This window comes from Salvelinus alpinus, chromosome 21 (assembly GCF_045679555.1).
Source record: "Salvelinus alpinus chromosome 21, SLU_Salpinus.1, whole genome shotgun sequence".
NCBI classification, from domain to species: domain Eukaryota; kingdom Metazoa; phylum Chordata; class Actinopteri; order Salmoniformes; family Salmonidae; genus Salvelinus; species Salvelinus alpinus.
In genome coordinates, this window is record NC_092106.1 from 5,392,974 (window position 1) to 5,409,927 (window position 16,954).

The window sequence follows — 16,954 nt, forward strand, 5'->3', positions numbered from 1 at the left end:
ATGTCGTCTGCGTAGAGGTGGATCAGAGAATCACCAGCAGCAAGAGCGACATCATTGATATATACAGAGAAAAGAGTCGGCCCGAGAATTGAACCCTGTGGCACCCCCATAGAGATGGATGGACAAAGTCAAGGTATTGGAGTGGCCATCACAAAGCCCTGACGTCAATCCTGTAGAAAATGTATGGGCAGAACTGAAAAAGCCTGTGCGAGCAAGGAGGCCTACAAACCTGACTCAGTTACACTGAGAAGGAATGGGCCAAAAATCACCCAACACTGTCAGGAGGAATGGGCCAAAATTCACCCAACTTATTGTGGGAAGCTTGTGGATGTCACGCCCTGACCTTAGAGATCCTTTTTATTCTCTATGTTTGGTTGGGTCAGGGTGTGACTCGGGTGGGAAAATCTATGTTTTCTATTTCTTTGTTGTTTTGCTGTGTGGTTCCCAATCAGAGGCAGCTGATTGGGGGGGAAAATGAATGAGAAATTGTACGTGTGTATAATCGTTTACTAGAGATTTGATGAAGTTATACTGGGAATATAATGAGGTCAAATCAAGTCTAAACATTTTAGTCACATGCGCCAAATACAACAAGCCCCTAACCGACAGTGCAGTTTAAAAAAATACGGATAAGAATAAGAAGTAAAAGTAACAAGTCATTAAAGAGGAGCAGTAAAAAATAACAGTATATACAGGGGGGTGCCGGTACAGAGTCAATGTGCGGGGGCACCGGTTAGTTGAGGTAGTATGTACATGTAGGTAGAGTTAATTAAAGTGACTATGCATAGATGACAGAGAGTGGCAGTGGTGTGGAGAGGGGGGGGGGGGGGCAATGTGAATAGTCTGGGTAGCCATTTGACTAGATGTTCAGGAGTCTTATGGTTTGGGGGTAGAAGCTGTTTAGAAGCCTCTTGGACCTAGACTTGGTGCTCCGGTACCGCTTGCCGTGTGGTAGCAGAGAGAACAGTCTATTACTAGGGTGGCTGGAGTCTTTGTCAATTTTTAGGGCCTTCCTCTGACACCGCCTGGTATAGAGGTCCTGGATGGCAGGAAGCTTGGCCCCAGTAATGTACTGGGCTTTTCGCACTACCCTCTATAGTGCCTCGTGGTCGGAGGCCAAGCCGTTGCCATACTAGGCAGTGATGCAACCAGTCAGGATGCTCTCGATGCAACTTAAACAACCCATACGTAGACGTACGTAGGTTCAGAGTGGTCTTTTATGGATCATTTGATAGAGATAAGGTTAAAAGCATCATATGACTGTCTAAATACTTATGTGATTTTTTTCTGTCAGGGTAATACATTTCGAGAAAACTGAAAGGCCTGAAAATTAGTTTTTCGCAGTAAGAGATGAGTTAGAGCGAAATATGGTGGAATTTCGACGTAACTTATAACGTACAGTGCCTTGCAAAAGTATTCATCCCCTTGGCATTTTTCCTCTTTTATTGCATTACAACCAGTAATTTGCATGGTTTTTTATTTGGATTTCATGTAATGGACATACACAAAATAGTCCAAATTGGTGAAGTGAAATGAAAAAAATTACTTGTTTCAATAAATTCAAAAAAATTCAAAACGGATAAGTGGTGCGTGATATGAAGCCCCTAAATAAGATCTGGTGCAACCAATTACCTTCAGAAGTCACATAATTAGTTAAATAAAGTCCACCTGTGTGCAATCTAAGTCTCACATGATCTGTCACATGATCTCAGTATGTATACACCTATTCTGAAAGGCCCCAGAGTCTGCAACACCACTAAGCAAGGGGCACCACCAAGCAAGCGGCACCATGAAGACCAAGGATCTCTCCAAACAGGTCAGGGACAAAGTTGTGGAGAAGTACATATCAGGGTTGGGTTATAAAGAAATATCAGAAACTTTGAACATCCCACGGAGCACCATTAAATACATAATAAAAAAATGGAAAGAATATGGCACCACAACAAACCTGCCAAGTGAGGGCTGCCCACCAAAACTCACGGACCAGGCAAGGAAGACATTAATCAGAGAGGCAACAAAGAGACCAGAGATAACCCTGAAGGAGCTGCAAAGCTCCACAGTGGAGTATCTGTCCATAGGACCACTTTAAGCCGTACACTCCACAGTACTGGGCTTTACGGAAGAGTGGACAGAAAAAAGCCATTGCTTAAAGAAAGAATTAAGCAAACACATTTGGTGTTTGCCAAAAGGCATGTGGGAGACTCCACAAACATATGGAAGAAGGTACTCTGGTCAGATGAAACAAAAATGTAGCATTTTGGCCATCAAGGAAAACGCTATGTCTGGCGCAAACCCAACACCTCTCATCACACCGAGAACACCACCCCCACAGTGAAGCATGGTGGTGGTAGCATTATGCTGTGGGAATGTTTTTCATCAGCAGGGACCTCTGAAACTGGTCAGAATTGAAGGAATGATGGATGGTGCTAAATACAGGGAAATTCTTGAGGGAAACCTGTTTCAGTCTTCCAGAGATTTGAGACTAGGACGGAGGTTCACCTTCCAGCAGGACAATGACCCTAAGCATACTGCTAAATCAACACTAGTGGTTTAAGGGGGAAAATGTAATGTCTTGGAATGGCCTAGTCAAAGCCCAGACCTCAATCCAATTGAGAATCTGTGGTATGATTTAAAGATTGCTGTACACCAGCGGAACCCATCCAACTTGAAGGAGCAGGTGCAGTTTTGCCTTGAAGAAGAGGCAAAAATCCCAGTGGCTAGATGTGCCAAGCTTATAGAGACATACCCCAATAGACTTGCAGCTGTAATTGCTGCAAAAGGTATTGACTTTAGGGGGGTGAATAGTTATGCACGCTCAAGTTTTCAGTTTTTTGTCTTATTTCTTGCTTGTTTCACAATAAAAAATATTTTGCATCTTCAAAGTGGTAGACATGTTGTGTAAATCAAATGATACAAACCCCCCAAAAATCAATTTTAATTCCACGATGTAAGGCAACAAAATAGGAAAAATGCCAAGGGGGTGAATACTTTCGCAAGCCACTGTAGTACAAAGCGTAATTTTGGGTTTTTCATCAATATATTAAAACCGCGAGGAGAGAGGAGCAGAAATAAACATCATAGAAGAGGTACACTAAAGCAAAGCCATAAAGATACTAAAAGAAGCGCGTGAGCATTCTACCAATTCGGCTCAAATATGGGAATAAAATCTAATCATGGATAAAATTCGGCCCTGCTGAAAGGAAAATTCCAATCTTAGAGAATTCAGGGATGTATTTGTGACTTGGCACAGTGACATAAAAGAAGAATCATTAGCTCAATACACCAGCATATTGATGTTAGAGTTAGCCAACTTTAGCCAGTTAGCTTGGGTGTGGGGCAAGAAACGTATTATATTTTGTGAAGTCAGAGAGCTTGGATCAACCCTGCTCCTTGGCAGATTTTGGGGTTGAATAATCCTTGTGAGAATCAAGGACAGTGGATATTAGGTAACATATTAAAATGAGCAGTACATATGGGCAAGAGCACGAATGATGTTACGAATAGTCAAACTTTGTTTCACGCCGCATTTAAACAATCCCTAAAGGGTGTAGATTTGAGGGTTCTGTGTTGATACAATATGTAGTGAATCTATTATTGGCGTAAAACCTGTGAACAGAAGTTATGTTTGTTTTGACTATAATTTAAAACTATTGCCATGTTTGTTCTTAGATATAGCAGCCAGTGTTTGTTTTAAGATCCAAACTGAACATTTTAACAGCTTGCTTAGTTCCAATAGAAAGGCTAATTTATTCAACATAAATAGCGAGGCGATTTCCAGGTTAAAATGTTGTGTGGTCTAAATGCTCTGTTGGAATAACCTAGTGAGAATGGAGTCGTATTTAAATCACTGAATATATGCTTGTAAACAATTGCAAGTGTTTGTTTTCTTACTTGTAGCCTACTCAGAAGAGACAGTTGCCTAAATCGAATTAATTCTAATAATAGAGGATATGCAATTGCGATAAAGCTGTGACCATGATCATGATGAAACAAGGCTACAACAGCAATGGATTTAAGTTTTGGATGGTAAGAGGCTGTAGTATTGTGCCCACCCGAATGTGTTTTTTCCTTAAGAATTGGCTGAGGTATTTTATACATTTGGGCATTACAAGTTCATCTTAAAATAACAGATGTTTAATGAGAGTGAAGCAGAGGTTGGTATTAAAATATAGAGTAATATTGTAAACATGTAAACATTGTCTTCTAGTAAGGAGTGTTAGGTTCTAATTCTCAGAGTAAAAAACTCTTCGGACACTATGAAAGCTTAACCAAGTTTATTCTTCCCAGAGGATCAATACAGCTACATTAGACAAAAACATGGTTTCACCCGTGGTAGTATACAGACCCCACTTTGGGTGGAATCTCCTCCTTATCACTAAACATTGCATCATTATTTCTAGGAAGGGAGCTGAGTGATATGGGCCTTGAATGGTTCCTCCCCTTATCAATACTGCTACATGTGTTGCTTTCCCTGCACTCAGCCCCTCCGAAGCTTAATTATGGCACCCCTCATGTCTCTATACGATCTCCTGTAACAATATCCATAGTCTCTGGGGATGATACCGCTCTATCACCCCGATCACATTCCATCCCACTTAACAGACGGATGTAAACATTCTGTCTCACACAAGCCTCATGTGTACCTCGCCTCCTGCTACAGATACATGTGCACATATATCTTTCCATCTAACCCATAACACACTAGTCACTACTCCTAATGCACTTCTACAGTTATAAAACATACTAAAACATTCTTAAATCAATTAGTCAATATACATCAGTCCCTCCTCTGGAACAATGGTCACTCTTATGTTCCATGGCACCTTAAAACATATTGACTTAATAAGGAAAGAGAACAAGTGCACGTTTAATAATTTCACACCACCCTTGATGTGACTAAGACTGGGGACAGAACCGCCCATCTGTTACGTTCTATGCCCATGTGACGCTGGTCTTTATCATCCAGCAATCTATATGTATTGATGCGATTCAACATTAAAATTCTGATGACATGGTAAGACAAAAGAAGAAGAAAAAACCTTCATGGTTGCTAAGGTTTATAGAGCCTCCCTAGGCCTAATACATTTGAGCAGTGCCCCCCACCCCTCCAGTTTGAAAGCAACTCTCTCTCGCTGTATCCGGATCATAACTATAGTATTTAATAAATGATCCAACCCAAATATAGAATGACCGTCCTTAGGTCGTTTACTTTGAGTCTATGACTCGAATTCAAGCTTCTCAACCTAGCACACATCATCACGGATAGAACATTTATAAACGGGACCTTTTATTGCCGGTGATAACTCTTCTCATTACAGCCCCCCTTTGTCCCTGTTTTCCTGACGCGAGTGGCCTGGTGTTCGCGGTGTGTGTAGACCTTCCTCAATAACACCTCCCCCCGGCACTTATCATTCTAGAGTGTCTTCAGATAGCGTTACAGTTCATCTTCCGAACGGCACATGTAACTCTCGCCTGTCACATTTGATGGCCCTTGATAATGTCCCGATTTCAATATCCAAATAGATACATCCGTTTTTCCCACGTACACGAGTCTCCCACCTGATCCGCTACCAAGCAGTTCTGTCTGGTTCGTTTCTCCCACCAGCACCCCAGGAACATGAGAGAAATGTTAACGTTATATCTCTCCGTGCTCACTCCACATGTGGAGTCTCAGCATTCCTGCCGCCCGTACCCAGGTTTGACTCAGACTCAGATTGGAGTGTTTAAAACTTCTTAGGGATAGGGGGCATTATTTTCACATCCGGATGAAAAGCGTGCCCAAAGTAAACTGCCTGTTACTCAGACCCAGAAGCTAGGATATGCTTAGAATATGCGTAGATAAAAAACACTCAAGTCTCTAAAACTGTTAAAATAATGTCTGTGAGTATAACAGAACTGATTTGGCAGGCGAAACCCCGAGGACAAACCATCCAGGGGGGAAAAAATTGAGCTCACTGTGTTTTCAATTGATTTTCTATGGGAAGCTCTATTTAATAGGAACCTGGTTGCAGTTCCTATGGCTTCCACTAGATGTCAACAGTCTTTAGAAATTGGTTGATGTTTTTCTTTTGAGAAATGAGGAAGTAGGGCTGTTCTTTGTGAGTGTCAAGCCAAGTGGACTCTTCTGTTTGTGGCGCGTGAACTGAAACGCGCTTCACCTTGTATTTATCCGGTATTGAACACAGTATATTCCGTCTTAAATTTTATCGATTATTTACGTTTTAGGATACGTAAGGTTGGATTAGGAATGTTGTTTGAAATGTTTGGACCAAGTTTACAGGTAATTTATTAGATACTTTGTAGTCATGTTGGGCGAGTTGGAACCGGTGTATTTCTGAATCAAACGCGCCAAATAAATGGACATTTTTGGGACATAAAGAAGGACATTATCGTACAAAAGGACCATTTGTGATGTTTCTGGGACATTTTGGAGTGCCAACAGAAGAAGATCTTCAAAGATAAGGCATTAATTATATCGCTATTTCTGACTTTTGTCGCGCACCTGCCTGGTTGAAATCTGATTTTCATGTGATTCTATGCGGGGCGCTGTCCTCAGATAATCGCATGGTCTGCTTTCGTCGTAAAGCCTTTTTGAAATCTGATACTGCGGCTGGATTAACAAGAAGTTAAACTTTATTTTGATGTATAACACATGTATGTTTTATGAATTTTTATTATGAGTATTTCTGTTTTTGAATTTGGCGCGCTGCAATTTCACTGGATGTTGTCAAATCAAACCCGTTAACAGGATTCGAGCGGGAAGGGATCACTAAGAAGTTAAAAGTCACAGTCGCATTGAACGCCTTTGTCGCTCTTTCTTCAGCCGGTTAGGGAGGGTTTTGAGGTTCACACACATTGTTTGTGGTGAAATTATTCATACCATGCATAAAGACATCATCTGCCTTCACCTTCCATGATAACCTCAAGAGAGGACAGATCAGAACAACAGTTTAGTTCAACTAATTTCTGTTTCAGGAAATCTAGACAAGCATTGACTATATGACCAATTATTACATTCCCAATTTTCTTAATAACATTATCTCTATGACAAACGTCAAAGAGCATAACAACTTACTGTTACTGTTGAAACCATTAAAAAATGTAATTCATACTCCCGTATTTTACTGGCGACCTCTTGGAAGAGTTACCAGATCAGGAAGTTAACCCCCTAACCCATTGGGAAATCTCACAATCCAGTAGACCCAATCTGGTGAAATTTGTATTGAAACAAAAACAAAAATGAAATCAGCAATGCACATATAACCATCCATTTGGAGTAACTGTCATCCCTTTTTAACATTTATTTTTGCAGACTGAACAAAATATACTTGTATATTTACCCAAGGACCAGGACCCCAGGGAACTGGTAATTTCCCCTTCGAACACATGATTCACATCGTGATTCAAAAACAACATGTTAAATCAAAAATAAACTAATTCAAATAACCAATCAACTTAAAGTTACAACTCTTGATAACTCCATAAGAAAATAATAGTATCTCATAAAGTAATGGTGAAATAGAATAGAGTCTGATGTTTCTCATTCATTTTATAATTAAATCCCACCTGTTTCGATCATTTCTAGTGAGATTGATCAGGCCTCACCAGAAAGTCATCATACAGGGCATTCGACACCATTAAATATTTCCTCTCCCTTTTCTTTCCCTGTCCTTCAGAAACCCTTTAAACATTTCAAACATTTCCATCCTTCTGAATACCCAATTTAAAACCAACTTGGAAAGACCCCAGTAAATAAATCCTCTGGTATCAACACCACTATTCATAACCGGTAAGTTGTGTGTACGTGCTGGTGTGTATGTGGTAAACCGTAGGTCAAAAACACACATCAACAGGCCTTACTTATCTGGGAACTCCTTTTATGGCATAATCCAGATACTTTCATACTTAAAACTGCTGAATATCACTCTGCTCTCCCCAAGACCACAGTCTCAGGGGACATTCCAATGAGAGATGATGAAACCCCCTCTTCTGGAACAGAAAGTGTACATTTCGTTAGCATTCACTATGCTACATTTTAATCGGCAATCCACAAGTATTAATTATAAACCAAACATGATGGTAAATCCACTGTCCATACTCCAATCATTAAATGTTTGTTTTAATCCACCCCATAATTGATGTATCTTTTATTTAGCATATTATTCTACTATTCTCATAACCACTGCACCACAATGTTCATGAACTAAAAAAATGTAGTAACCCTTTCCTCAGTAACCCTTTTCCTCATTACCCCTCCACCCTTTCGTCCATTCTAGAAATCTTTTTCAGAATAAGTTGACATAAAATGTAAATCTATTTCATAATAAAACCACAAAATGTCTCATCAGATCAAAAAAAAACAAGGCTTTCTGAGTTTGCAAGGAGTGTTTGACCAGATAATTTAAATGCGTTACCTCTAGAATCCATTCCCCTGCCATTTCGCCTAGATTCTTCAACCCAAAATACGTTTTCCTGTGGCAAATGTACCCCTCGTACGTCTGCGAAGTGAGCGGAGTTATATTCCACTCTCAAAACATCTTCCTCTATTTTATCCTCAACCCCCACAATGGTTGTTTTGATCACAGGTTTCAAACCTGCCTTCAAAGCCGAAGTACAAATTCTATCAATGTACTCACGTACCCAGTCTTTTTGTAGCTAAGTACCTCTCTTAATTCCCCATATTCGAGCCGAATTGGTAGAATCCTTGTGCGCTTCTTTCAGCGACTCCCTGGCTTTATTAAAATCCTCTAGCTCCGCTTGGAGAATCGGGGCCGTTTGTACATATTATTTCCTAACCTCTCCCGATGGTGTTCAGGGTATTTTAGATTTCTTCACTCCCGTCTATAATATACACCTTGTATTAACTATTTTCCAAGGTAGCGCTACCCAATTCCCCGGATAATAGTTATAGTATTTGTACCTATTAATTGGTTACGGCACTTAATACCTTGTATTAGAACCTTTACTATAGCATCTGCAGATGTATTATTGGAGAATACGGATGACTTAATGTCTTATTCCAGTATGGCGCCTCAAATATCACTGTTGTTGATAACCCACATCACCAAAATTATTCACACTTGTCTTCCTATTTCCACCCCAACAGGGCATAAAACCAACCTCTCTTTACTGCTAACCCCTTTTGAGGACTCAAACCTCTTCTAGCACAAAAACAGAGGCCTCAAACCTTTTAATAGCGGAACCGAACCCCTATAATAGAGCTTGTTCAAACCTTCATACACACCCACACACACACTCACACCCTGCGCTCTCACGGCCACTGCGACTGGGATTCCACCCTTCTTACGGGTCTGGCCACTATACTACTACACTAGGGTTTACCCTCCACAGGACCTCCCTGTTCAGGACTTCCCCTCTCTCTATTAGAATTCACCCTCCACAGGCTTTCTGCTCAGGACTTTATCAGATTTACCCTCCACAGATCTATTCTGCTCGGGACTTTATGAGATTTACCCTCCACAGATCTATTCTGCTCAGGACTTACTCTAAACTTTATGGTACTAGCATATACCACAAAGCTACGACCGGTCGTAACACAATGGGCTTACTGAATAAACTCAGGCTTTCGAGGTCCGTATCTTAAAATTGGTTCAGCCTACGACTCTCATCTCCCCAAGATGTCAGAATTAGTGATAACAGGTGTAGGAACTGTGCCTACCTTGTTTCTGGTGCCGGCTCCTGTGTCACTGATTTGGAATCTCTAGTTAGACTCCAAATCGTGGTGAACACTGCTCGCAGCGCCATCTGTTAGGTTGTAATTCTCAGAGTAAAAAACTCAATGGACATTTATGAAAGCTTAACCAAGTTTAATTTTTCCTATAGGGTCAATACAGCTGCATTCAGACAAAAACATTGTCACACAAGCACTGATATTTAACCGTTCCTCATAGGCTGAGTCTCGACCTACCCATCTGCACAAACATCGTTCTTAACTGCTAGGCAGGACACTAGTGATACGGGCAATAAACTTTTGTTTCTCTCGTAAGGTGACCTGACCTGACCTCAACCCCACTCCATCACCAATCCATGGCTTTCTCCCCTTATCAAGGCCTGCCACATGTAATCACTTCCCTGCACTCAACACATTCCAAGCTGAATTGCACACACTATATACCTTCCTCCTATAACCATTAACTTCTGGCGCAGACCCTCTAAACCTCAGCACTCCATCAGTGACATGAATAACTATATTTTATATTCTCAGAACCCAACACACGTGTAAGGGGTGCGTACGGGCGGCAGAGAAGTCAGACGCAGGAGAGCAAAAACGGTGTTTCCAACGGCGCAGTTTAATAATAAAAACCCACCGGAAAACAGAACAATCAATAAATGGGTACAAAACCCAACGCACACTAGACATAACAGAGGGGTTAAGAGGGTTTTTTAGAGGGGTTAAGACATCACCCACGTGCAGATAACGACAGGATGAACCCAGACTGACTTATGATGGTCCTTGTTCTGCATGGGAGGGGCTGAACCAACCATGACTGAGCATTGTTAGTGTCAGCTATATATAGTACTCTGCATCTGTGTTAAGGTTAGGTTACTCGGTCCAACACTCAAGGGTGGGGGGTCGACCAGCCTCATTATTGCAATAATTAATCGATATTAAATAAAGATGATTGTTTGAAGAAATTACAATCTCTCTCAGTACTGAATTTCCACGACAACTCACCATTAAAAAGTGTCCATATAGCTATACCATGATATTTGCATTGCTACTAAGTAAACCTCCAATTGGTCCCCACTATTCCACCCACAGAACAGAAGCAGATCAGGCGCCCAAAAAAATCCTGCTTATCTTAATTTCCATAATTAACAATTAATATTTGTAATAATGTATGTTGTTTATGCAAAGGATTGTTACCTCTTACCAGTTTTGCCATTACAAAAATTACATTTTGGCAAAAGCAATTATTATTTTAGCAAACAATTCTTGTGATTCATCCTATATTGTCCCTAACATCTTTACTCCCTAGCAACAGGATAAATACACACACATACACACACACAAACACTCATACACACTCAACCCCTTTCCCCACAAACAACCATACACTCAGATGCTCAACAGTTGTTCCATCCCAGAGCCCAACTCAAGAAAGGCCTTGATTTACGAATGCATATACATTTGCAGTTCTATGAGAAGGCATGCAAATTTGAGCAAAAATGGGCAGAAATGGGGAGATTTGATTATTTGGTGTCACATCCTAGTTGATGGAGATCAGATATACCCACTTCCCCTGAAACACCCACAAGCGGTCCCCCGTTGTGACCATATTCCCAAGCATCTCTGTGCAGTCAGACCTTTGATGATTTTATGCCACAAGGGCAACAATAATATGCCCCCTCTCTGAATGTCCGAGTGTGACCCCCTCCCCATGGGTTACTGCAGTTAGTGTTAGCCAGCACTGCCACTGCCTGGGTGGGGGGCACCCCACCGGAAAGGTACAAGGACATCAAGGTTCTCATTAGCAGCTTTGATCATTTCCTTGTATATTATGCTCCCCCATCAGGGGGCTCTGGCTTTGTAGGACCAACCCTGCCAGGCAGGATCAGAATCTTGAGGGAGCGGTGCTGCTTTATTAGGTCTCTGACCACATTAATCTTTCTGATTTGGCTGCGTATAGGCTACTTACAGTAGGCCCATAAAACATAAGGACTTCTCCTTAGTGTATGGGTCTCTCAGGTGGGTGTCTAGGGTGTAGGGTTATCATGATAGATAAATAAATAATCATTTATTTTAAAATGTATATCCCATATCTGCACAAAATTGAATGCTCTCTCTCATAACCCCTGCTCACAAATACACATGGGCTCTGGGATTTGCAACTCGTATCCTTTTTCACTCAATCAACTCCACACTTTTCCAAACACAAAAACTCACACCCTACCTTCCATCACAATGCATGCACACATACCCACATACTGTGCCTTCTGTGTCCTCTGTGTTTTATCTCTACCATGTTGATCGAGTACTTTTGTGTTCCAGTTCCTTATATTTGAAGATGTATTATTTCGCTAATTATCCTTTCTTCTAATGCTGTCTTGTCAATTTATGAAATACTGTAAATGGAAAGTCTTAAACAAATTATTTTCCAACATTCCCTATCTAGAATGGTGTAGTGTAGTTGTAGTTTATTTCTTTAACAATTGTTGTATTTTATTGCTTTTCAATATATATTTTTTATTACAATCCCTACAATGTCTAGTAGTGTGTGTTCCAATATTCGACGACTCTTTGGGAACTTTGCAATACTTAGAATAGCCATGGAGTAGTCTTTGTGTCTCTGAAAATTTGGTTATCAATATACAGTTTATCGACTATGAGAGCTACGCGTTTCCCTTTCAATCTATTTTCCTTGAAGATTGGATACAGAACTTTGCACCGTTCTGCAATTTCCTTCGGGAACTGATCATTCATGCCTATTTTTGTGCTAGCAGGTCTTTTCCCCAGGCTTTTAACCATTATTTTATCTTTAAAGAAAGTAAATTTGGCAATGATTGGACGTTTATACCTCTGCCCTCTCTATCCGAAACGGTGTACACGTTCGAGTTGGATTTTGTCGACAGCTTCTTGTAGGAACTCCCAACTACACCCTCAGGAACTTCTCCTTCTTTCTCTTGGATACCAGTAAGTACCAGATTTTCTTTCATGGATCTAGTCTGTATGTCAAGTAAGGCTTCTCTCAGAAAGATGTTCTCCTTTTTAAGTTCATTAACATCGGTTTCAATCTTATTGACTATCCCTTTTAGCTTGTTTGTGTCTTTCTCCAATGTCGCAGCTTTTTCGTCACTCATCTCAAGGCTCGCCTTCAACTCCTGTATATCCTTACTGCCTAATTCAAGTATGCCCATTGATTTTAAAAGATCGGTTTCCACCTTTACCGTTCCCGGTGGTGAAAAGATCATCATGTTTGGGGGTTGCTTGTTTTTGTATTTGTCGATACATTTCTCTAGCCTTATGATTTGTTTTGTGTTGTTATCCAGATTGAAGGTTATAGCTCACCAGTTTGTGAAGTGCTAATATTTAGTCTAACTTACCGATATTGAATATTACGTTTTTATCTTGAGGTGATCTACACTGCTATGCTCAGTCCGCCATCTTTTCTGGGAAACTTAGCATAGCTGTGAAAGTTGACATTCTGTTTCTGAATGACATCATCAAGAGGTAGAATATATAGTGAAAACAATAGTGGTCCTAAAACGGAACCTTGAGGAACAACGAAACTTACAATTGATTTGTCAGTGGACAAACCATCCACAGAGACTAACTGATATATTTCCAGACAGATAAGAGCTAAACCAGGCAAGAACTTGTCCGTGTAGACCAATTAGGGTTTCCAATCTCTCCAAAAGAATGTGATGATTAATGGTGTCAAAAGCAGCACTAAGGTCTAGGACAAGGGGGGGGCAAAGTACCACACGCCTGGCACTTAAATCCGTCCCGCGAGACATTTTTTAAATGTGTTAAATATGATTATATTTGAGTTACGATTTTTGGCCTAAAATTACTTTGGAATACCATAGGAACTTCTTCTGATTTAATCAATGATGGGAACAACCAGGAGCTCTGACTTATATGACAGGGTGTCTGCCTGCTTGGGAAAAAACGAATCTACCGTGGAGCAAACTGACAAACGTCACAACAGATGGATCACCATATCTAACCGGTAAAAACATTGGCCCGCTAAAAAGATTACAAGACAAAGTAAAAGAAGAAAGCCCTAACTCGGAATAATGTATTTCTTCACTGTATTATTCATCAGGAAGCCCTTTGTAAAAGTGTGTTAAAGCTGGAAAATGTTGTAAAAGTGGTTGTCAACTTTATACAGGCATGGGAGCTTAGTTCATTCAGCTGCTCAATGACACAGAGGCAGAACACCAGGACTTGTTGTACCATTCAAATGTGTGCTGGCTAAGCCTGGGGAAAGTATTTTGCCATGTGTGGGAACTGAGAGAGGAGGTATGTTCCTTGATACGGTTGGTAAAGCTGACAACTTCTCAGAGTTGAAAGACACAGACTGGCAGGGCAACTTTGCACTCGGTGTGGACATATTGGGGCATCTGAACGATCTAAATGTGAAACTGCAGGCAAATGGTGTTTTTGCGCATGAACTGTATTCCAACGTGAAAGCATTCAAGGTCAAACTTATGTTGTTCTCCAGAGAAATGAGCAGCCAGTCTCTCTCATTTTCTAACACTGGCCACACTGAATGCACCCACATCGCATACAGTAGCACTTTGATCGACCTGTATGCTGAGTTTTCCCACAGCTTCTCAGACTTCACCATGATTGAGACCGAGCTGGAGCTTGTATCATGCCCCCTGTCTTTCGACAGTGAGAAAGCACCACCAGACACACAATTGGAGCTCATCGACATCCAATGTGACAGTGCTTTGAAGGAGAAGTACAAAAAAGCAACAATAGAACAGTTCTATGGCTCACTGAATGAAACAAAGTTTCCAAACATTAAAAAGCACACACAAAGGATGTTTGTATTATTCGGGTCCACATATGTGCGTGAACAAACGTTCTCAGTCATGAATTACAACAAATCCTGTCACAGCTCAAATTTAAGAAATTACCACTTGTCAGCTGTTCTGAGAATCTCTACATCAAAGATGACACCAGGTGACCAGACCCATTGTTCACATTAAGACTCGAATAACCGTGACTGGAGTATGCAAGGATTATGCTTTTTCATGGTGATGGTTATGCAGTGAGCAATGCACTTGGATACAGGTAATTTGTCCCCATGCATCTGACAATGAACACGTATTCAGTCAGATTTGGGCTAAGGTGATTGGATAACTGTAAATATGGCCCACAATGGAGATGATAATTGTTCCTTAATATGCTTTCAGAAACAGACCATTCCAAATTGAACGGATGCTCTTACCATATGTTTCACTCATATGTTTCACTCATATGTTTCACTCATATGTTTCACTCATATGTTTCACTCAAATTTTTGATTCGTTTTTTTACACATCTGCTGCTACATTTTGCATGTCTCCAGTCATATAATATTTATCTATTTTTAAGTTTGTATATTGTGACTATAAGATTGTACTTTACAAGGGTAGAGATGCATTGTACTTTACAAGGGTAGAGATGCAGGATCTGTGTGTGTGTTTGACTGTGTCTGTGATGTTCTAAATTCTATACATCTTGTGAGAAAAAAAATTCACAAAAAACAAGGGTAGGGATGGCACAAGGGTAGAATTGTTCTGCAAGGATATGTACACCTACAGTACACTAGTAGTTGCGTGTCAATGTGAAAATGAATAACGGCTTCACACATATAGTATGTGGCCCTTCACTTGGTTTCAAAAACTCAATGTGGCCCCTGAGCCAAAAGGTTTGCCGACCACGGTTCTAGGAGCACAAGGACAGATGCAGAGCCTTGGTCTGACACCATTAACAGGTAATTTACTACCTTCACTACCTTTAATTTACTACCTTTATTACTGCCACTTTAGTGAGTCTGTTACACGTATGGATGATAGGAAGCCATTTATTATGTTCAACATAGGAGGGCCAAGCACAGGAAGTAGCTCTTTCAGTAGTTTAGTTGAAATAGGGAGCTGTATGCAGCCTCAAGGTTTAGAGGCCACGACTATTTTCATGAATGTGTCAAAAGATAAAGGATTCAAAAACGTGTTCGTATCCACTGATCCTAGGTCCTAGCAGTTCTGTGCAGACCCAGAACAACTGGGCTTTGGAGAAATACGCAGATTCAAAGAGGAGTCCGTAATTTGCTTTTCGTCTAAGAAGTTCATGAATTTGTCACTGATGAAGTGAAAGCCATCCTCTCTTGGGGAATGCTGCTTTTTAGTTAGCTTTGCAACAGGATTCTCCTCAATTAGGTTGGAAAAATAGGATGATCGAGCAGCATTGAGGGCTCTTCGATATTGCAAGGTACTGTCTTTCCAAGCTTGTCAGAAGACTTCCAGTTTGGTGGAGCGCCATTTCCTTTCCAATTGTCTGAGAGCTTGCTTCGGGGCTCGGGTATTTTCTGTATACCAGGGAGCAAATTTCTTGTGACAAGTGTTTGTGGTTTTTAGGGGTGCGACTGCATCTAGGGTATTACGCAAGGTTAAACTAGATCCACGGTATGACTCTGGCAATGAGTAGGTCTGGAGACATGTTGGACAAAACACACTGAGTTGAAGCCAAGTCTGTGGACTTTTCCATGTGAATATTGAAGTCACCAAAAATTTGAATATTATCTGCCATGACCACAAGGTCCAATAGGAATTCAGGGAACTCAGTGAAAAACGCTGTATATGACCCAGGAGGCCTGTAAACAGGAGCTATAAAAAGTGATTGAGTAGGCTGCATAGATTTCATGACTAGAAGCTCAAACAACGAAAACGCAGTAATTTTTTATGTGTAAATTGAAATTTGCTGTCATAAATGTTTGCAACACCTCCGCCTTTGTGGGATGCTATGGTCTAGTGTAACCAGGAGGAGAGGCCTCAATTAACACAGTAAATTGATCAGGCTTGAACAATGTTTCAGTCAGGCCAATCACATCAAGGTTATGATCAGTGATTAGTTCATTGACTATGACTTTCTTGGAAGTGAGGGATCTAACATTAAGTAGCCCTATTTTGAGATGTGAGATATCACAATCTCTTTCAATAATGACAGGACTGGAGGAGATCTTTATTCCAGCGAGATTGCAAAGACGAACACCGCCATGTTAAGTTTTTCCCAACCTAGATCGAGGCACAGACACAGCCTAAATGGGGATAGCTGAGCCTGCTGCCTGGCCTGCACCCTATCTCATTGTGGAGCTGGAGGAGTTAGAGCCCTGTCTATGTTGATAGATAAGATGAGGGCACCCCTCCAGCTAGGATGGAGTCCGTCACTCCTCAGCAGGCCAGGTTTGGTCCTGTTTGTCCCAGAAAAAGGGACAATTAT